At 42.8% G+C, this 21546-nt stretch overlaps 1 long non-coding RNA gene across 1 annotated transcript; it reads right to left on the bottom strand.

Moving 5' to 3' along the window:
- Positions 1 to 12749: 12749 nt before the first annotated feature.
- On the bottom strand, positions 12750 to 19990 carry LOC145428528 (uncharacterized). The gene is made up of 2 exons (XR_013908816.1): positions 19853 to 19990; positions 12750 to 12947 (listed from the first exon to the last, which is right to left on the bottom strand). It is a non-coding gene; the product is annotated as an uncharacterized LOC145428528 (long non-coding RNA).
- Between the last annotated feature and the right edge of the window lie 1556 nt (positions 19991 to 21546).

The following is a 21546-nucleotide window of genomic DNA, read 5'->3' on the forward strand; positions in this document are numbered from 1 at the left end:
ACAAACATGGCGTCCGCCCAGGCCCTCCGCTCTCCTCCACTGTTATTCTTTACAAGATGTTTTGGGCTCGGCTCTGCTCGCCCGGCCCGACGCAAACCACAGAATTTCTGATATTTCTTTGCGTCCACCCCCCACCGCTACCCCCACCACCTCTGCGTCCACCCCCCCCAGCTGCAGAGCCTCTGGGAATGTTTTGTGCAAACACAGCTATGCAGGGCTCGGACGGTGGTCCGCTACATAAAGAGTGGTGAGCATGGCTACAAGGACCACTGGCCCCCGTCAGCCCTCAAGGGCCTCATCAGCACCGACCGACCAGCGTTGTGCCCCCCGAGGCGGGAGGGGGGCATGTTGTTCCAGTCCAGTCCTGTCCACTCTGATGGATGGGGGAGCATTTTGCTCCGCGTTCCAACTTTCCTTATGATCCGTGTTTCTTTTGAAAGGTTCACAACTACATAGCCTACAGTACTTATACGAATGTCTTTAGCACTGAATCACGTATAATTTACACCAAATGGGTTTTTGACATTGCAGTCTCGCAGAGCGATCGAGGCCATGCTGGTTCTACATGCTGCATGCATTCTTGGTGCGGCGCAGATAGCAGGGCATCAAAATCTGCAGTTTAAACTTTACCCTGATGAAAGAGGTAAATAAGAGTGAATAACAGCCTCACAACACTTAGTCAGCGACACCGATGTTATCTAAAAAGACTCATCTGCAGCTCAGCGCAGGCAGTTACGCCAGCTGTGACGTAAACAGGTTTCAGTAATTGATACAACCTGGTCTTGCAGGGACCACCAAGATGCAGATGGCATGTAGACCAACAGCCAGAGCTCTGCTGGGGAGTGCCAAGGTCGAGGGCATGGTGGGGTTCTTCAGTCACCAAGCATCATATGACCTTCTGCATCTAATCGCAGTAACCAGTTTTAGGAATTCCTCCTAATGCCTGAACTGTTCTTCCAGAAACATGCTGGATTGTGTTCAGAGGAGAGGGTTATATCGTGATTAATATATCTCTGTCAGGACTTTGAAGCTACTAAGCAGCTCTTCTTGTTGATAAGCAGCTCAGTCACTCTCATCAAAACACTGCGTGTTGGTTATTAAGACACATCACACAGCGTTTCTAAACAGCGCCGCCTCTAAACATTTCTTCAGTTTCAGTTTTCGAGGAGAAACCAGACTGAAATGATTCAGAGTGATGATCAACAGCTCATTTACCCTTCCCCAGATGAACCGTAGAGACTTGTGTATGACTGCCCCGTGTGTTTGCGTGTGTTTGTGTGTGTGTGTGCAGACAATCTAATTGGAGACAGGTGAATAATTGGTGGATTAAGGCACCACCCTGCGTCTGGATTGGCTGGGCGTGGAGGAATGAAGTTAAGTGTGATTACCTGCTCATTACACACATAAATACCCCCGCAGTGTGTTTAGGCTTATCTGCGGTCGAGCTGCATTACGACTGATTCCTGCTGATTCCCATGTCAGACTGTCAGACAGTCACTAGGCAACACAACAACAAGCAGTTTTTGAGGACATCGACTCCATCGGTCAGGATCACGTCGACTCTCAGAGGACATTAAACGAGAACAAATTCTGGAAGTTAAAGCACCTTTCCTTTAACATTAAAGAGGCAGAAACCCGGAGTCTGGTTTTCATCACAGCTTGAACTCTCGTTGGTGCATTAAGAAGAATTGGGGGCTCCTCTGTCATCTTTATCTACATCTATAGTAATGACTGAAAACCTTGATTTGGGTCTTAGAAAGTGAGGAAGAGTCCTGCCTGGGGTCAACAGTTCCCCCATACAGCGTTTACAGCAAAAACTATAAAAGTGAATGAAGACTGAAACAAGAATAAACATAAAGAGTTCAGGGGGACATATATCTCTATTAATGCATGACGGGCTTCAGTCTTTACTGGTGACGTTGAAATTTCCATGTCTGTGAGTGTGTGAGACCCTAGTTGGGAGGAATCGAAGCCCCGTGTTTATGCATTCATGCATGCATCCTCCAGAAATGCAGATTGTATGAAAAAATAGGTACTTGTCCACAGCCACTCATGTCTGCAAGCTTTTATAATTCCAGCCTCTAGAAGGAGAATTTCTTTTAATGTTTATGTAATGATTTCATCTTTCTTACAGCCTGACCTTCTGTTAGCAAATTATAAGTTTAGTTGGTTAAGCATAAAATTGAATGTGCAAAACTTCCAATCTGTGCAGAGACAACACCTCAAACACTGCATGTACAGTCATCATCCTTCAGCTTTATCGCTGCTTGCACGGTAACTACATTGTTAGTAGTAATGCACACATGTATATATTATTCATAGGCAATAAACAGAGCATTATGGTTTGAAATTTCCACCTGGATGAGGCCTTCCTTTGGGGACATTGTGTGTTCTCCTTGTGCTCTGGTTGCGTATCACCAAGGTCAGGTCAGGTCAGGTTCGAGTCTGTGAACGGTTGTCTGTCTGTCTGCGGTGCCCAGATCATACCTCTCCTCCAGCAAAGCTCCGGGCCCAGGATAAAAGTCAGTTTATTCAGCGCTTCAATGCCCATGTGTATCCATAGGCAACAAGGACATCCAAGGTAGCTTCCTGTTCCTATAGTCGCCACCTCAAGCCCACTTTGGTAGTTAGGGGTCCTGTGTTGGCATCTTTATGTAACTGTAATGTAAAGGCCACAGGTGTTGGGTATATGCTGTGACTGCCTGATCACTGAAGGCGTTTCTGCTGACATATCACGGCAGCTCTTTCCAGGGTTTACTTTAAACTTCATAGTCGTAACAGTTACAGTAAACTGAATAGGTGCAGCTTGATATTAAGAAACACCATATGTTTTGCATCATCTTGAAACAGCTGATGCTTTCCAGTTCTACACTTGATTTTAGCACATGATACTCGGATTCTGTTTGTTGTGTCTCTGTTGCTAGTACGTCTGAGCTTGGATTTCTCTTATTCTCAGGCCAACTTTGCCCACTTTTCACTCAAGGTCTCCGATGAAGACTCGAATAAATTGTGACAGAGGAGAATTAAATTGTAACTGTGACTAAACAAAGCTGTGAAAAATATCTCAAATTTGACTCAAACTAAATTATTATCAGGTGCCGCAATAAAAACAGCTCTCTTTAGGGCTGAAACGTTTTGTAAAGATTTTCCTCTGCATGAATGCTACATGATGGAACTGCTGTCTATGAGCATCCTACACAGCAGTTTTCACTCAGCCAAACCCCAGGAAGTAAACTGTAAACTCCTCATGTCTTGAAGTGGAGAACAAGAACAACAATTGAGTCTGGAGCCCAAGAGACAGATGGGATGTGGAATCAAGGAATGTTTCCTTTTTCATCCCTGTTTTCACCCAGAGGACAGTGCAGACATAAATACACACAAACAACACTGAAAAATGATTTTTTAGAAATCCTCACAGAAACTGGCCTGGCGACGAAACTCAGCAACATCCGGATGGAACTTTTAGTCCAACGGCAGCACTGAGCTCTGAGAATGCTGCTGCTAAGCTAGGCTATTAAGCCTTTAGCTTAGCTTAGCAAAATGACCACAAAAAATCTTAAGGTTTTTAGGACATATTAGCTAACACAAGTCTGTCTGATGTTCATAATCTAGTTGGAAATAGAAATAAAATACATATAATTTTTGTTCAATTCTGTATTATTTATATAGTGCAAAATCACAACAGCGTCAAGCTGCTTTATACTGATGAGTAAAGACTTTAAAATAATAAGATAATTGACCTCTGTGGGAGTAGAGTTTAGGCGGCTTCTCTGCACTGTGTCGGCACGCAGGAGTTATACCCTTAAACTTCAAAGTCATGGCGTGTTGTCAAAAAGACATCTACTGTAATTACATTTATTCCTCACTGCTGTGTAATCTATTACTGTAAATTTAAATTGTTATTAAGAAATTATGAGACAAAAGAATGTTTTCAGGTTTGTACTTAGCAGCTATAAGAGTTTAAGCTCTTTGTTCGGAGAAACTTGCCATTGATCCTCACAATTGGACCTTGTGACTGTAGTTTACAAGCGTTTAGCATGTACGAAGAAGGTAAACAGCAACAAACAGGATCTGATGACAGTTTGTGGTAGTTTTGTCAGCTTGTGACCTTTTTATGTCTACTTATCATGATTTTGTGCAGATAGATAACCTGTGATGGGCTATTTCTTTTGTCAGGATGTCAGATTCAAAGCCATCCATCCCTCAAAGACTGTGAATGTATGATTATCTTTTTGCCTGTTTGAGTTTTTCTTTTATTCCATTAAACTGAGCTCTTTGATTCTTAAGCAAAAACTGTTAAGTTTTTAATTTCTTTAAGGGGCTCCTTGTGCAGAAAACTGACTGGCAGCGGACTAAATCGTCCCTGTATTATGAGACATTAAAGATGCAGCATCATTGGCCTTCTACTATGACCCACTGCACATGATAAAGCCATCAGCTGTTCTGCGGCTGCCACATTTTTATCTCTGTCAGCTGCTATCACGGAGACTGAGCCCAACATTTCAGAGACGTTTGATTTCCTCTGTGGCTCGAATACAAACAGAATCTGCAATGAAATACGAGTCGCAGACAATGTAAATAAAGAAAAACATTTAAAACACATCACAGAGAACAGAGATTTAGCTAATGTTCGTCTGCACAACATTCAGGAAAACATTTGTGCGTTTGTGAAACCCTCCCTCTACCCCAGAATCACATGCTTCAGAGTCTGTTTGAGCCCCACAGAGACACACAATCCTATTACACACAGACAAATATACTTTAGTGTCACTGTAATAATGCTGAGTTCCCCACACGCAGACACACACACCGCAGTTTCATTTATCACACACCCACACACCCTTCGACATGACAGGACAGGATCGGCTGCAGAGCTCGTCACTGATAGACTCACCTTTCATCACGCTCGCTGATTACAATAATACACAATGAAACAATACCTGCACATCGCCGTCAACGCTCCGGGCAGCGGAGCAGCTCTGACTCAGAAAAAATGTCTTACAAAAATTAGCTTGTTTGTTATGATGTGAAATTTGTTTTTACTCAGTTATCGACAGTTAAGTAGCCCAAGGGTCCAACTGACAACCATAGTCTATAGGTGTGCTGTTAGCAGTGGAGCTATTTGTTAGCTCTGATGCTAACAGACTGCTTTGAAATGTAAGAGAAGAAGTTGTTTGTTCATCAGCAGCATGAAAGGAAAACTGAAATCAAACCAAATTAAGAGTTGAGATACATACAAGATGTTTGTGATGAAGAAACAAAGATAAAAAAATGTTTAGAGACACAAGATGCTAGATTACAAAAGACAATATCATAGATGTTTTATATATACACACAAACAACAGATAGCTAGAACAGAGAACATGATTTATTCACAATGCAAAGGTTTACACTGGGATAAAATGTAGCCAGACATGCGATTCAGCAGAGGGAGGTGTATGGATGTGCGCGGGGCTTATATAGGCAGTATCTTAGACTTGGCCTGTTGAAAGTTATGCTGAAAAACCAGTGTTAAAGAGCGTTATGGCCCGGGGGACAGAAGACCTCCTTAGACTGTCAGTGGTGCAGGACAATGATGGTAGTCTGTTACTAAACGCGCTCCTCTGCCTCAGGATAAACTGCGCTCAGGATGTTATCCATGAATGATAGCAAGTTATGGAGAGTTTTCTGCTCTGCCACTGATGTAAGGAGCTTCTGTTCCATGCCAACCACAGAGCCTGCTGTCCTAACCAGTGTCAAAGGGTGAAAAACATACAAAGTAATACAAAACCAAACGAATGACAACAAAGTTCAAGTTTTGTTTTTTAAATTCAACTGAATTTCACTGTATTTCTAGTCACATTAGAAGTGATTATAAGGATTTTGGATCATCTAATAAGAGAAGAAAAGAGCACAAAGTGAAACAAAATAACAAGAAAGCAAGAACTATTTCCAAATAGCTGTAACGCAGTACAAATACAACAGAACTGTAGAGGAGATCCACTGTCCTTGTCTCTCCTCACTGGCTTCTAATCAAATGTACTAGTTATTTTAATATGTTATTATAATATCATGCGAAGCTTTATTTAGCAGGGCTGTTGAAACTTGCAGTTGGTGTCTCTGATCATCTCATCAAGCCTGTTGAACGCCTTTCTTCTGCATTTCTTTCAGTTTATTCTGCGTAAGTGGGTTTAATTTTCCCCTAGGATTCATGCCTATCGCTACATAAGTACATATGTCAACAAATGCTTGTATATGTGTGTGCCTGCACTGTATTTTTAATTGTTTAAAAAGCACTTTATACATTTAATAAAAAGTTTTTCTTTAACTGCTGGTGAAGTGAGCTTCGTTTAGCACGACAGGTGATAATGAGACTGGAAAGCGTTGTACTTTGACTCCATTAGACATTGATCTGTTCGGTGCTGGGAGGAAGCTTCTGGGCTAAGTCTTTAGATAGATGAAGGTATCAGGATGTATCAGTGTGGATCAGCGTGGATTAGTCCCAGACAGATAATGAGGGGAGTTGGTTGATCACTGTTAACGCCGCACTCAGTCTCTTCACCGCACATCAAAACAGACACACATTCCTCACATGCTTATGAATGACAGCCACTGGAGGTGGAGAATAAACACCACGCTCTGTGTATGTTTACCTGAGTGTGTGTGTGTCATCATCTAAGCATTACCTGATGATACCTGGGGGGTGGGCGGAACTGAGGGACGGGGTCGTAAACACACCTTTCCACACCACATTTACATTCCCGACTTAGTCACCGAGGCATGTGTGATGTACGCTAACTGCCACAAACGTTTAAACTTCTACCTTCCTGAGGATCCTCAGAGGTGCCGTCCCCTACAAGAAGGCCCTCTGTCTCAAAGTAAGAATGACAAAGTTCCCTAACATGACTGGTTGAATTCATACCACATAAACAAAGTTAAACTTATTAATGCAGTGCATACCCACTTTCCACAAAAGTCCCTACTTTTCAAAAGAAGGCTCCACATGTTATTGGTTTGAACATGTGGCCTCACTTTCCACAAATATCCCCACTTGTCATCAGCGTGCCCTCCTTCCAACACTGTCCTGACATTTCAATGTTCAGACTTTTCAGAAAATGTCCTCACAAAGGTCCCCACTTAACCAAAACTGTTGCCAGTTTAAAAGAATTGTCCTCAATTTTCAAAAATGTCCCCAAGCTTTGCATATCCCCCACTTAACAAAAAACCTTCAAACCTTCCTGATAGGTATCAGCTGTTGGTTGTAATCCCCGGTTTTCAAAAAGTCCTTCAAATTTCAAAAACGTTTGCTCACTTTTGAAGTAGGTCCCTGCACATCACAGGCGGCCTCACTTTTCCCAAAAGTATCCCAAACAAACATCAGATGTCATCAAGTAACAAAGTTCTCTTCCTAAAAGATTTCCCCCACTTTCCAAATATGCCAACTTTTTCAACCTTGTTGAAAAACCATGAAACCATCCGTAGTCCTCAGTTTATGAAAACATATGTTTCTCAAATAATCACACCGCATTAAGAATATGTAACAATCTTCCACATATGGAAAAAAGTCTGTTTTTTCTTTGGTGAATTTGAAATGTTTTACTCAAATTCTCAAATTTGGAACAAATAGAAATCCTTCATTCCATATAAACTTTATATGTGGTTTCATTGGGAGGATGTTTGGACATATTGCGTTCTGGTTCAAAAGCTTCTCAGAATCAGAATCAGAAACTTTATTGTCATTGTCATGAGAACAACGAAATTAAGAATGGTCCCCGATCATTGCATCATCCCTAGCAATATCAAAATATAAATAAAACAATAAAATTCAATAAATAAAATAGATAGAATACTTAAAATACTAATAAGATATAACAGTAAAACATTCACATACATTCCCACACACATGCTTCAGACCGTGCATAGATTAACACAAGAGTGGCGTGATGGACATTTTTTTGTAGTATTCAGATGTGTTATTGCAGTTGGATAACAGCTGTGTTTGAGTCTATTAGTCCTTGCTCTGATTGCCCTGTACCGTCTGCCTGAGGGCAACAGTTCGAACAGGGAGTGGCCAGGATGTGAGGTGTCTTTTATGATGTTTTGGGCCTTTTTAAAACAGTGGGCGTTGTGTAGAACTTCCAGTGTGGGGAGAGGGCAGCCAGTGATCTTTTGGGCGGTGTTAATGATCCCTTGGAGTGCTTTCCTCTGAGCCCCTGTGCAGCTAGTGTACCAGATGCATATGCAGTAAGTTAGAACACTCTCAATGGTGGCTCTGTAGAAGGACACCAGCAGTCTCTGTGTGATGTTATTCTTCCTGAGAATTCTCAGGAAGTACAGTCTCTGTTGGGCCTTTTTCAGCAGCTCGGAGGTGTTCACACTCCAGGAAAGGTTCTCCTCTATATTGACTCCCAGGAAGCGGAAGCTTGCCACCCTTTCTACACAGTCCCCATTTATGAATAGTGGTTGGATCTCTGCCTTTTTCCTTCTGAAGTCTATTATGAGTTCTTTGGTTTTTGAAGTGTTGAGGAGGAGCACAGAGGAAGAGGTGGACACGAACACTCAGGTTGTGCTACAAACATGATGATTATCTGGCTCCCAGCAACAAATGAGCAGTTTGTCAGTCTGTTCCTGCGCCACACTCTGCTCACCTGGACGCTCTCGCTCATCTACATGCATACCAGCGACACCTGGCCCCACCCCCATTACACCCACCCCTTCCACTTCCTTAGAAACATACATACACGCTCAGTGCAGGCTTTAACTGGTTCACAGTAAGTAACAGATGTAAAGGAATATTGGGCTACGTTACTCATTCTCCACATGTCGCACCTGTGGGTGTGTAGAGGTCAAAGTTCAGCAGCGGGAATGTTAACCTAACCAGTTTTTGTTAGCTCCAGCCAATCAGGATACAGGCAGCAACCACAAACACTCCTGTCATGTGGCATGTTAGAGTTGAAATCCTCCTCCGTGCCTCAGTGTGATCTCTAGTGTTTGCATGCAGTCGTTTGTGAGTCCTGAGGCAGAACTGGACCAGTTTCAGGTCAGAACTGTGAGAGTCTGGTGAGTGTCAGCAGGACCGACCGGTGCAGCATCATTAAAGCTCTGTGAAGCACACATTAACTGCAATTCTAACTCTGGGATTCTGATTTTAAAATAAAAACAAGGACGATAAAATGGACTTTGTGTCTGAATTCTTGTCCTGTGTAGTCGGCTGCCGTGAGGTCATCTCTGGTACATTTCACTCATGCACACCATGAGAATAAGCGTCTTGTTGTCTTTGTGTGAATGAGGATGATATCTGCTGGGGAGGTCAGGCTGGGGGATGAGGAGGAGGAGGCGCTGGCTTTGCATGAACTCAGTCTCATGATGTTCGGCCTGGATTTGCTCCAACGTCTACTTCTTCTTTCAGGAAGTCCCCTGACGAAACACCAGAACACTCTGAGCTCTGAGGCTGAATGACTGACGCACAACAACACGGCTTCATTAAGCTGTCAGGGCAGAGACACAGTTCAATGATGCGACTCACCTCACACGGGTGCAAACTTCTGGGTCCCAAAAGCCATTTTCTTTAAAGAGCTTGACACAAACCAGAATCTGACATAATGCTCCATTACATGCAAATGTAAAGTTCCTGAAAAACTGAAGGATGCTATTGTTCAGCCATCATATTGACGCAAAGAATTCAGTTGCGCGTTGAACTTCTGTTCCCCAGCACAAAAAAAGCAAAAGCAAAAGAAGAATCAGCACACCACAGACGACTTTAAACCAAACAACATTTGACTGAGACACAGCTCTAATGTAACAGAATTTTAAAAGTATTAACTATTTAGGAGTCACAGCAATTTTATACGTAGTTCCTCATCATACTCAAAGGCTCAAAAGTAGAGATTTGAGCAGTTTCAAAGCAAGTTGAGGTTTTTCCCTCTGTAAGAGCCAATTAAAGGTTAATTTTATTGGTACTGATAAAATAATTAGAGGAGAAATATACATGTTTGATGTTAAGAATATAATTTCTAGTTAATTTCAAAATACTGTTTTATGTTTTAGGTATAGAATATAGAAGTGCGACATTCTAATGCGCTTTTTAGTATTTTGGGCTTCCGGCACACTGTAATTACGTAGTTGGGGAGTCGGAAAAGCTGGAAGCAACACAGTTTTTTGAGTCTTGCCATGTAAATTAAAAGTTTCAATAAACGTATTTTTTGCAAGAAAAGTACCTGGACTTGCTCGCGTTTCAAATGCATGTAGCCGGACTGACTCCTAAAGGTGGTACAGAAGAGTGAAATAGAGACGGAGTGCCGCCACTACACCCTCATTATTTCCTGAGCAAAAGCAGATAAAAAATCCACAGCTGATTCTAAGTTTTGGTAACATGCGATCCAAAGACTTGATTCAAGTAAATGAGGCCATCGTCAGACTGAAACGCCGAAATAAATCAGAGAGATAAAAACTTTAGGAGTGGCCAAATCAACGGTCTGCCTAATGCATTCCTTCTTTTTCAGCTCAGCAACACTGGAAGGCCTGGAAGATCGCAGAAGACGATGACATTTTAGAATCCTCTCTGTGGTTAAGAAAAGTTCTTCGAACCAAATCAAGAATGCTCTCTCAAGACACACTTCCACTGGTAACAAAGCACAAATCACGGGTTGCACTCGAGAACAAGATGGCAAATGAGACTCTGAGAGAGGGTGTTTTTATTGTGAGACAAAGACTCGACAAAATGAGCTCATTTCTCTGCGTCTCGTGTCTTTTCCCAGCAGGTATTGAAACAATAATTCAGACGTGGGGTTAGACTCCATAAACAGACCACCCCGCTCGACTAATTTTGTAGGTTAACTGCAGGCGTTAAATTAACGGGTACCTGTGTAGTTATAGAAGAAATGTGAGCGTGACCAACAAAAAGTCTGCATGGATTTGAAGTATTGCGTTAGGTTGGTGCCCCCAGCAGGGTGGACCCCTGGTGGGGCATAGAGCCACGAATATGAATGAGTGAATGCATGATTCATTCATGGAAAATGAACACTTTTAATGTAATAGCACAGAGCTTTAAAATTCGACTTTTCGATTGTTGCTCATTGAGAGAAATTGTGGGGCTCTGTATGAAAACTCATTTCTTCTTCTTAAAGAGAGAAAACCCCAGCGCTACACAAGTCCCAGCAAACATAAATGTACCAGGCTGGAAATACACAGAGAAATGTTAAATGTTTATCTTTCTATTCAAGCAAAGCTAAACTTAAAGACTTTCACACACTCTTACTAAAGTGAACATGAGCCACAACAATATAAGGAAGTATAAAGCAAAAGCTCTCAGCTCTAAAAACAGTTTTACAACGTTCTGCTTCAGAGTTGTGTTTTTAGTTCATGTTTTTCACTGACCTGGTCGCTCACTGGCCAACTTTCTGCTTATTTTGCAGCATTTAACTGCATTTGTGGTAAAGACCTCTCTGGTTTTCATTCTCTTCCTCTCTGCTCCTTCTTTCTGTTGTCTGAGCCTTGGCAGTAACGTGCAAACATGTCTCAAGAAAATGCGATCAAGTCATTTTTGGATCATTTTGACATCCCCCTCAACTCATTCTCAGTCAGGGTTGGATTAAAAAATGCACAAGTTGTTTTCATTTTCTTTTGTTTATTTGCATCTCTTCTTTTATTGTGCAACTTTTTCAGACACACTTTGCAGGTCAGTTTGGAAATTTACATTTGTTGTGTGTTATCACTAGAAAAAGAAGATCAAATCAGATTGTCCACAGTCGAGGAAATGAATTTAAACTATTCCTGGCTGCTTTCTAGCCCTCAGGAGTTTCTGTGTAACTGCTGGCCCCCAGTCGGGCCCCGGGGGCCTCTGGTTTGAGAGGCCGTTCCTCGTGTTGGCCTGTGACAGCCTGTTATTTCCAGCACTGACAGAGCTAAAACCGACCACCCCCCCGCCGCCTGGTAATCTCCTAGAATTCCAATAATTTGTGCCGTTGCGGCCTGTCATCAGTCGCCAGCGTCGCGCCGCAGACTGGTCGGTCCGGCTCGGCGCGGACATGGATGCTGAGCATATTGTTCTTTGTATTTACTCAGAACTGCAGCTCTCATAGTCTCTGTGTGGCCAAACTGCGGCTGCCTCCAGTAAAGAGGCAGAAAGGGGCTAAAAATAGTTTTTCTGTAAAAATAGTGGAGCCGGTTTCTGTTCGGAGGCTCCACCGAAACCCGAGGTGCTGTTTGAGTTGGAGCAGAGTGTGGGATCGCTGCGTCTCGCTCTCTCTCTCGCTCTGGACGTCTTCCTCACACACCCACATCTGTGCGTGTGTGTTTGTGTGTGTGCGTATTGTCTTTCTATGTTTTTGTGGAATCATTTTCCCTGAAACCATCACTGTGCACACATTTTGGCCAGGCCTCAGAGCTTCAAATCATCGTGTCACATTATGTCAACCAAGGTTCTCACAACCTCAGAAAGAGCAGTGTGCACGAGTCTACATGTAGAAGCATCTGTGTGTGTGTGTGTGTGTGTGTGTGTGTGTGGTGATAGTTGAGTGCAACATGCGGATTCATTCACAGAGGTGCATCTAAATGTGTTTTTATACGTCACTTTCCTTTTTTAAACAGACATGAAATATGAAAGTTTCGAATATGAACCTTTATAAACAGCTAATCATTCAGAAAGACTCACTACATTCAGCAGAATCCTGAAACAGCTGCTCAGTGCAGATTTTTTAATGGTGATGTTGTTGATGATTAACCGTGAAGCATTTTTGTGTCATAAAATACAAAAACCCCCAAAACATGAAAAGAGGATATTGGTTTTTTATTTGTGGGAATCGAGCATCATTAAGAAGGAAAAACGATTCAGCCATAAAGAAATGTCTGTCAGCACTGAGTCTGCTGCTGTTGTTGCCACACTTTAAAAGTCCACTTGGGCCTGAGCGAGTGTCGTCAGCAGGTGGGCACGAGGGTCCGTGCAAACATCCAGAAAGGCCAGAAGGAAGCTGAAAGACAGAAAAAGTGCAGCGGCCCGTCACGTTTGTTTGTTTTTCCATCAGACTTTGTACGTGCTCTCAGGATAGACATAACAACACTCTTTGTTTCTTGAAACGACTAAAATGAGCCCGTCTGTCTCAGACGTATGTGAGCGTTTCTGCAAGTTTATTTGTAAGCAACGCCTTCTCAGCCCATGTAATCTAATGCTGCCTTGTCAGATGCATATCTTCATTATGTGCACACATGCATGAGCTGCAGTCATATCAGCTACTCGCAGATAACAGTAGCATTTTGCAGAAAGGTAAAATCCGCATTGGGAAGTCAGAAAGGTGGCACAGAAGTCATTTGCAGGTTTATCAGTGAGGACATCTTGGTTCGCACCCCACTGGGGACCTGGTGTTTGTTTAGGTTTCCTTCTACCCCTGCTGATAGGTTCAGGAGCCAAAAACTGCTTGGGTATGTTTAGGAAAAGATCAAAGCATTGGTTAAAACACAATATTAATCACCAGGAGACACCAAAAGATGGCAACCCAGGGGTTTTGATATAAAGGCACCAGCTGGACCCCTGCGGTGAGAAGAGTCTCGTCTGAGTTTCCTTTGCAGAGTGTGACTTCTCACATCACATTTTCTTACGATGTCATTGAGCAGTCAGGCAGGTCTATCCCTGTGGAAACTCTAGAACAGCTTTAATATTACAACAGTAGCATCTGCAGAACAAATACAACACGTGTAAATCAGCCTGTTTTTTTTCTCAGAGCATCAAACGTGCAGGATTTCCTTTGGCATGTTTCATGGTCAGAGGTCAGAGGTCAGCTCGTCACATATGGAGGCTTCTTGCATTTAAAAGCACCGAGCAAGCATAATTTTGTGTCCACAGTTAATTTTGTGAAGGAGTGTAATTTTATCCTAAACTATAATGTTTTCCTAGACCTAACCAGTGAGTGAAAGAAAAAGCACACAAAGCTTCCAACCAGGGCAAGAACTGTAGTCTCATGGCTGACTAAATGGGAAGAGGACCGTTATCTCCTGGCATCATCGAAACAGTGATGCCAAAGGACAACTTATGCAACATCTGACAAAACAGCATTATTTAGCTCATCTGCCCAGTTTGAGAAACAGCAGCAGGACCAGAGGCAGAGTCGGAGTTAAACAGTCAGGCCACAGTTGGTACAGTTTCTGTAATCTGATTTGCAGAAACTGTAATGTTAAACTTTCTGAGCTGAGGGAACTGTAGCTGACCTGCAGCGAGCCACAGTCTTTGAGAGATTTAGAGCCAATTTAAGCCAATGGGAAGAGAATGAAACGGGGGTAATGTGAGCTCGAGAGTGGGATCGAAGTCTGGCTGTAGCATTTACTATCGCTTGGAAGCGTGAAAAAGATGATTTATCTAAACAGATAAATAGGGCATTGCAGTAATCGAGGTGCAGTGACAGAAATGCATCAACAGTTTTCTCTGGTTCAGCTGAGGAGACTCGGGTTCACAATTTAGAAACGTTCCTTAAAATAAAGAAAGAGGAATGTGAGATATTCTTTGCATGTAAATCAAAGCCCAGAGAGGAACCAAATATTACGCTGAGATCACGAACACCGGACTTCACAGATGAGCAAAAGGAAGCAATCACTTGACTGATTCTTGAATATATTTCAGGAGGAGCTACAATCATGGCCTGAGTCACGCTGGCATTTAATGCTCGTCAGCTGGCCTGGACAGCCTGCTCAGCTATCCATTCGTTTCTGCTTATCCTTTTCAGAGTCGCAGGGGGCGCTGGAGCCTATCCCAACCCAAGAGGCAGGGTACACCCTGGACTGTCGCAGGGCTAACACATAGACAAAGATTCACACCTTTGGGCAATTTAGAGTTTCCAATCAACCTGTCCCCACTAAGTGCATGTCTTTGGACTGTGGGAGGAACGCAGGACCACAGCGCTGCCGTGCTCAGCTAGGGAGGCTTAACCCTCTCAGCCTCAAATTAAGTTTTAGTTGCTAATGCACAACCAAGTCCTGCAGTGGTACTTCTGAGTAAAAAAAACTCATAAAATATGTATGTGGGGTAATCAGGTTGTTAGTTTTTAACTGTTGCAAATCAGCAACGCCTGCCTGGAGAGGGTTAAAAGGCATCAAGCGCTGAACGTCATTGGCATAGAAGAGATAGGAAGTGCCAGAAAAAGATTAAATGATGCAACTAAAGAAAGAAGGTGAAAGGAGAATAATAGCTGGCCAAGGGCTGTGATGGAGGCGAACACTCAGGCAGACAAAGTCCTTCCAGACAAATAGGAGGAAAGACAGTATAGCGCTGAGGTAGAGATACCGAGGAGACCTTCAGCCTGTAATGTAAAATATTATTATTATGGTGTCATTGGAAAAATATTCCAGACGTTAAAAAAAGCAGCTTTAGTGGAGTCTGAAACCCAGATTGAAAAGATTCAGAACTTTTTTATTAATTTGCTAAGAAATCGCAATTTTAAAATAGGCCAAAACTTACTGGCAGAGCTGAAGTCAAGATTTGGTTTTTGTAAGTAATTTAATTAGCTCAAAAAAACACCCAGGCAGGTTTTTGTTCCCCCCTCTGGTTTCTAAGCAGAATCATTGACGTTTATCTGCTTCCTGCTTTGGTTTGACTGCACTGACAGTCATTTTTGGCTGTAATCAGACTCTAAATGATGACATTATGGACAGTAGCTGGTGGAGCCAGAGGCAGGTTAGTGGAGGAGAAACTGCTTGAGTGTGTAAACTCTGAGGTTTTCTGAAACAACAGGCTTCGGTCTGCTGGGAGCCCAGAGTTTGACCACAGGGAGGTTTTAATGATACTGTCCAGGAGCCCAGGACGGAAGGAGGGAGACATGGGGGAGCGTAGCATGAAATCTCTGAGAAAACTTTAGCTTGTATTTTAATTTGGGAAAAGGGAGTGGGAATCAGACCCTGAGACGACAACGTACAGCTTTTCTTTGGTTTTCGTACTTACACTTTACTAAATTTTACTGCTTTCACTTTCCTGCCAGTAAGAAAACCAGAAGTGTTACAAGTCATGATCATTAGATAAAGTAAAAACTGCCTTTTTCTTATAATTTTGGCTTCCGTCTCACAGCTTCCCAAGTTTTGAGACACGGTGCTTAATCAAGATGAAACAAAAGAAGAAGAAGTCACAGCAGTGGTAGAGATGAGTGAACATAATCAGCTGCAAAGTGTTGGAATGCATCAACAGAGCCAAAGCACGCCAAAAGGAAATGCACACACAGGCCGCCAAGATGAGAGAATGAAGATTTGAACTTCCAGGATCACTTGGCTCAGGTGCGACCGTGTTTTCCTTTTTATTTTATAATCTTGTCTTTTCACCTAATCATTTTTCTCTGACTGCTTTAGTTTATCATCCATCATCTTAGTTTTTCTTAGTTGTGTCATGGTGGCAGCTGGTTGAGACGTGATTGTCCCTTTAGCCCAGGAGGATCCCCAGCCATGCCCAGACTGGCTAGCTATACAAGCTCTCCAAAACCTGCAGAGGGAGGTGTACTAGAGGTTCCCGATTGGATCCCCAAACCACATCAGTTGGCCTGTTTTGAAGGAGGAGTGACTCTACTCCAAAGTGCTGCAGGATGTCTGAGCTCCTCAACTTTCCTCCAAGCCAAGTCACCCTAAAGCCACTTGTATCTAAAGCCTCATTCTTTTCTTTACTTCCCAGATTTCATGACCGCAGGTCAGCCGGTGAACCAAAAGCTCTGCCTTCACACTCACTTCCCTCTACCTTTAAATGAACCCTTTTTAAGGTATTTGAGGCTTTTTTACTCCGCAGTGTGACCTCTTATTTCATCATTTTTTGCTTATGATAATGGAGCATCAATCAGTCAGTGCACCATTAAACGTAAGACTCATGTAGGTAAGACTGTATAGCTATCTCACCCTTGCTGTTACAAACACACATGTATGCAGGGACAAAGCCAAAGAATCTGAAAAACTCTTGGAAAATGTTTGCAGAAGAGGAAATAAGCACAATGACTTTCATAAGCTGATGGATGCTGCAGAAACCTGATTATCTGCATCTTCCATCCAGCCTGATCCGACTGAAATTCTTCCAGGTACAACAAAGACAATTTTATGACATCTGAAAATGGTTTGAGCATTTCAGAAACATTTGTTCTGAAAATGATACCGCAACATTGTTTCAAGAAGTGGATTCATCTAGTGCGTTTGAAAAGGAGCCCATGCTTTTAAAGATGAAAAGAAATGAGGCTGAATACAGATGTGTGAAACAGCTAAATTTAGCAGCTCAACCTTTACGTGGCTATTATGTATGTAAGCCAGGTGGATGCAAAGGGTTTCATCCTCCCTTCTCGACTCTCAGCGAAGAAGCCAGACTCTTTAGGTGTTTAGTTTGTGTTTCGGTCCTCGGTGGGACTTTCTGGGAATTTTGCCATCAAACACACATTGAGCATTCCTCCCAATTTATAAGCGCAGATATGAGCTCTCTGGGGTCATTTTCACTCATGGTTTAGTCTTACATAACAGAGGAGCTGTAGATTAAATCACTCTGACTCTGGTATTTATCAGGAGAGAAACTCTGCGGGTCAACCAGTGAGGAGTTACCTCCTTCATCCTTCCTCCTCTTCCTTGGAAGTGAGACCTGCAGGGATGAATAACACCAGAAAATTCCTCTCAGATTCTTCTCTACTGTCCATCCCAGCTGAGTCAGCTGAGACAAACATCAACAGCGTGACTGCCTCTCCCTTCAGTTTCCAGGGCAACAACGATCAACAGACGCACACAGAGCTTTCTCATTTGCTACATTTTTTTCTTTTTGCAAAGAAATCAATTAAGCCAAAACTCCAAGAAGATACCGATCTTTAAAGGTTGCTTCTGTTTATTATCTTTGTTTTCACTAAGCTGAACAACTTTAACATTTTTTTCACGTGTTTGCAAAAAGAGTTCTACATTTCAAAACTGTTCTGCTTTTGTAACTGTGTTAGTTAACTGTGTATAATGAGAATCACTTTTCTTCACTTTGCATAAATGTCATCAGTTTTGGAGAACACTGCAAACACGTCCCCCTTTTTAAAATTGCTGGCACCTTCCAAAATTCTCCCACTGTCCAAAAAGTGCCTCCAATTTAAAAAACAGAAAGAAATCCCGCATGTTGCAAAATTCTATCCTCACTTTGCGATAAGGCTCTCAGTTTTTAAACAGCTTTTAAAAGGCTTTTAGAAAAACGCCCTCAATTTGCAATCACATTTTTTCACTTTTAAAACATAACTCTGCAAATGTTTTTCCAGAAACTCTTGTAATATAACCCTGAGGGTGAAAGTAAGTTAATGTAGCGTCCCATGAAGTAATGGGAACTTGAGCGTGTGTCTGTGTGAAGAGGACAGTGCTGCTGCCTGTAGCTGCGCTAAAAGCCAGTGACAAAACACAAAGCTACTCTAACTGCCTTAAACACAACACACACACACACACTCTTTAGTTAAAAGGTGTTTAAAGATGATGATGGATGAACACTTGAGCCTGACAGAGTGCTTGATGGCAAACTGCAGTGGGAGAAAGAGAAGGGGGACAGGGAAAGTGAAGGAGGGGCTGCTGAAGACGAGCAGGGAGAAGGAGTTTCCACCTCGGGCACTAAACTCTCTGTGAACCAGAAACTGTGATGGAGAGCTAAGAGACTGAAGTCACACACACACACACACACACACACACACACACACACACACACACACACACACACACACACACACACACACACACACACACACACACACAGTCAACAGTGTTTTGTGCTTGCACTGAAGAATTTCCACCCTAAGAGGGACCCGTCAGAGACGTTAGGCTCACTGACCTGATGTATCATTCACATTATCAAATTATGACATTTAGGAGATGGTAAATGGGTTGAAGACCAGTAAGTCTGAGCCTCATTCCCCACCTTATTTGCTTGGTTGGCGTTGCTCTTTGATGTTATGCACAAGAAACATCATATGAAACTCAGCAAAAACAAGTCTCAAGCCAGGACAGGTTCGCTGCTAGTCAAGTCCCAGTTCAAATCAGTTTCAGATACACAAGCAAAATGAAATGTTGAGGGCCAAAGTCAAGCCAAGACATTTAGACCTGCAAGCCTTGACAAATGAATACATTCTCAAGTCAAGGCCCATCTTCAGTGATGTCACAGGTCAAATCGACCCAAGCCAAGTCAGGACAGGCGACGGGTCCAGAGAAAAATGTGTAACCAGATTTCTTTTGTGCTTCAGTGTAGCTTTGACATGTACAAACACAGCAAATGCTTTGCATGTTATGCTCCATTGTAGAAGCACAACCAGACACAGTTTAATGTAAATAAAGTCTTTAACGTTGCACTTTTTTAATCGGTGATGGCGTTTGTGTTCACGACGACTCTTATTTGTCTTCTCGTGTGTATAAAATACGAGTGCAAAACAAGTGTCTGCATACATGTGCCGTGTGTGTGTGTGTGTTTAAGGGTAAATACTCTGTGGTGTGTTTCTTTGTAACAAACTTATCAGACTGACAATCAACAAGCCTAGGAATGTACAATTGTGTGTGTGCAGGTATCAGCGAGTGCAGATGCTGTATGATATCAGACTGTTTTTGTAAGGTGGGAGTGAGAGGCCGCTCGATGAAAAGATACCACAGAGCCAGAAAGAAAGACTGCAAAGTATGAGAGAATAACAAGGTATTAGCATAAAGGATAAAAGGTTAAGAAAATCATATAATGGACATATTTATAAGCTGTTTTCATTGTGGTTCACCCAGAAGTTTTACTTTGAAAAAATCCTAACCTTTCAAAAATCCCCCCGCTTTGGAAACGTGGCCGCTTCGCGAAAATATCCTCCACTTTCCAAAAATCCAGAAAGCTCCCCACTTTGCGATAAAATTTCCCACGTTAAACAAAAAGTCCCCCCTTTGAAAAAAAGCTCACCCTTTTCCCTTTAAGTCCTCGCAGAGATCGAAGAAGCAGCGTAGCGTTGACTGTGAGTGCTGCCACATTTTCTCCAGCTGTAAACATCTGTTTTCACATGTATGCACATTGTGCATGAAAACAAACAGAGACTGTGAATTTATTTGACAAATACCAGGAAACTGTGACCTGTTACGGCGCAGCCACAGAGAATCCTGGCCTCTGATTGGCTCATGTGGGCTGTCAAGACAGCGTCTCAGTCATTGCTTGACCCGCAACACGCTTCAGACTCTAAACGTACGAACGCGTCAGTGAAACGAGTCTCCGCTCTGTGACCTTTGTGTGCTGCAGCTCAGCAGGTCACCTGCGATCCGGACCTCAGAAGTGACATTAATAGAAAGAGTTGCTCACCACTGAGTTTTCGCTGACTTGCAAATGTCCGTCCGCATCCCATAATTCCGTGCGAGTCGATCCCTGAAAACCAGAAGTGAAAGTAGGCAGATGTTTCCACGTTCCACAGTCAGCAGTTTTACATGAGAATCACACACAGATGCTCAACGGTCATTCCGACGCACATCCAGCTGTGCGCTCGGTGGAGCTGCATGAATGTGTGTCAGTGAGTTTTGGCGTTCTGGCGCTGCTGTGGTGGCGCCTCAGCTTTCTGTCGCGCTCCAGAGCTGTGGCAACATTTCCAAATACAGCAGATACAAACTCACGTACAAACTATTCAACAAAAAAATCAAACACATCTAATCAGGATCTTGGTGATGTCAGTTTCTCTCTTTGCTTGCGTCTTCTACTTTTGAAGTATTTTGTATCGTTTCTGCCTGTTTTCCTTCTTGTGTGTTCATGCACATGTGTGTGCTTTGAGGCTACAGGCCTCTCCAGGTGTTTTAAAACATGCACAACAGCCCTGAAGGAGCACAATGCACTTGTCGCAATTAGTTGGAACTTCTCTGAATTGATTTATCACACCTCCAGCTCCCCGCTAAATTGTGAGCCCTTCATTTAAGCTCCTGTGTGAACAGAGCAGATTATTGTCTGCAGAACTGAACAAAGTGAGCAGAAGAAATCTAATGTACAAGTAGGCGGAAGATTGGCTCCCCTGCATTATGTCCAGTACTGTGTGTCAAGGAGCCAGTGTCACCTGTCATCTGTAGTTTGCACATATTATATATTTGAAAGGACTGGCATACATTCACTTTAAAATGCAGGTAAAATGTGTTTTTCAGCAACAAAAAAAGAAGAAAATCGGTGCTTTAAATAAAGGACTGCAGCAGCAGTTTTAGCAGTGACTGACTCATCATTTTTTTTCTGGGAAAACATAAAAATATTGCAGTAACAGAAAACAGTGTGTGTAGGAACGGGCAGCCAGTGTGTCTGCAGCTTGTTGCTGGCTGTGTTTACAGTGAATGGCTGCAGTCTATTTAAAGCGGCTCGGTGTATTTATGTCAGTTGTATACAGCGTGGAGGAGCCGGCGGGGCTCGCTCTGCCGCTGCGGTTCACTTTGGGTCATTTTGGGCTCCAGGGGTTTGTAGAGAGGGAGAAAAAAACCAGGTTGGGTTGTTGTCAGTGTTGAGCTGAGCTGACGTCTGGGCCCGACGAGGCCACAGCAGCTTCCACCAACACAGTATCTGCATTTCAGGTACTTTTTTAAATTTCCTACTTTCACTGAACCTATACCAAACTTTAGTAAAATGAATGTTTAACTGTG

This window comes from Astatotilapia calliptera, chromosome 1 (genome assembly GCF_964374335.1).
Source record: "Astatotilapia calliptera chromosome 1, fAstCal68.1, whole genome shotgun sequence".
Taxonomy (NCBI): domain Eukaryota; kingdom Metazoa; phylum Chordata; class Actinopteri; order Cichliformes; family Cichlidae; genus Astatotilapia; species Astatotilapia calliptera.